Raw genomic sequence first — 1,965 nt, forward strand, 5'->3', positions numbered from 1 at the left:
GGAGATAACATACGGGAAAATCTGGATGATCATGAAGATGGTGATGACTTTTTTTTTAAAAGATTTTATTTATTTATTTGACAGAGATCACAAGTAGCCAGAGAGGCAGAAAGAGAGAGAGGAAGGGGAGCAGCCTCCCTGATGAGCAGAGAGCCCGACTCGGGGCTCGATCCCAGGACCCTGGGATCATGATCTGAGCCGAAGGCAGAGGTTAACCCACTGAACCACCCAGGCACCCCAAACTTTTTAGGTACAACAAAGGCATGATCCATGTAAGAAAAAACCAATAAACTAGACTTCATTAAAATTAAAAAGTTTTGCCCTGCAAAGGACATTGTCAAGAGAATGAAAAGCCAGACTGGGTGAAAATATTTGCAAAAGACAAATCTGGTAAAGGATTATTATCAACAATATACAAAGAACTCTTAAAATGCAATGATAAGGGGCACCTGGGTGCCTCAGTCGTTAAGCATCTGCCTTTGGCTCCGGTTATGGTCCCGGGGTCCTGGGATCGAGCCCTACATTGGGCTCCCGGACTGCTTCGTGGGCAGCCTGCTTATCCCTTTCCCACTCTCTCTGCTTGTGTTCCTTCTCTTGCTGTAATAAATAAAATCTTTAAAAAAAATGCAATGATAAGAGAACAACCTGATTAAAAAATGGGCCAAAGATTTTAACAGACACAGAACAGATAGCAAGTAAGCACATGAAAAGATGCCCTGCACCAAGTAACCCCAATGAAATGAAAACTAAAACAACAATGAGATGCCTCTTTACACGTATTGGAGCCCCCAGATCTAGAACACTGACAACATCAAATGCTCTCGAGGATATGGAGCATCAGGAACTCTCATTCATTGCTGGTGGGAATGCAAAATGGCACAGCGGCTTTGGAAGACCAGTTGGTGGTTTCTCACCAAACTAACCGTAATCTAACCGTACCATCCAGCAACTGTGCTTTTTGGTGTTTACTCCAAGGAGCTGAAGACTTATGTCCACAAGAAAACCTGCATATGGATGTCCATAGCAGTTGCCAAAACTTGGAAGCAACTGAGTTCTTCAGGAGGTGAATGTATAAATAAACTTTGGTCCATCCAGATAATGGGGAATTTCTCACTGCTAAAAACAAATGAGCTATCAAGCCATGAGAAGACATGGAGGAACCTTAAATGCATATACCTAAGTGAAAGAAGCCAATCTGAAAAGACGACGTGCTATATGATTCCACTTGTTTGACATCTGGAACAGGCAAAACCATGGAGATTATAAAAAAGATGAGTGGTTGCCATGAGTTGGGGGAGGGAGAGATGAAGAGGACACAGAAGGTTTTTAGGGTAGATGATATTCTATGTGATGCCATCCTGGTGGATATATATCCTACGATTGTCTGAACCCCTAGAATGGGCAACACCCAGGGTGAACCCTCATGTCATCTGTGGACTTTGGATGATAATGAAGGATCAGTATAGGTTCACAATGGAGCAAGTGTCCTGCTCTGGTGGGGATGTTGATGGGGGGAGGCAATGGATGTGTGGGGGCAAAGGATGTAGAGGAAATCTCTGTACTTTCCACTCAATGTAGCTTTGAACCGAAAACCACTCTAAAAATTAAAAGTCTATTAAAAAGATTGTAGATACTTTTGTGCCTCATAGATGTGACTACTGGGAGTTCATGCTATTCCTCTGTGAGTTGTACTACCCTCACAGCTATCACAACACTGGCACATGACCTGTCTGATGTGGGGGGAAAATCTGTCTAGAAGGCAATAAACAGGTTTATGAATCCCCATTAGTAGAACAGCCCATTTAGTGAGGCAAAAAGAGGATTGTGGGAATTATATAATGCTAAGTACTCAAAGCTATTTTAATGAGTCATTACCAGGGACCTATTGAAAGACACAAGGGACAATATAAGGGAAATATAAAATGTTCCTGGGGCGCCTGGCTGGCTCATTTGGTAGAGCCTGCA

The 1,965-nt window shown here is 42.8% G+C and overlaps 1 non-coding gene across 1 annotated transcript; it reads left to right on the top strand.

The window, feature by feature from the left end:
- Window positions 1–1,630: 1,630 nt before the first annotated feature.
- Window positions 1,631–1,736, top strand: LOC123947839. The gene has a single exon (XR_006819868.1). It is a non-coding gene; the product is annotated as a small nucleolar RNA U13 (small nucleolar RNA).
- The last annotated feature ends 229 nt before the right edge of the window (window positions 1,737–1,965 follow it).

The sequence above is a fragment of the Meles meles genome, chromosome 7, assembly GCF_922984935.1.
Source record: "Meles meles chromosome 7, mMelMel3.1 paternal haplotype, whole genome shotgun sequence".
Classification (NCBI taxonomy): Eukaryota; Metazoa; Chordata; class Mammalia; order Carnivora; family Mustelidae; genus Meles; species Meles meles.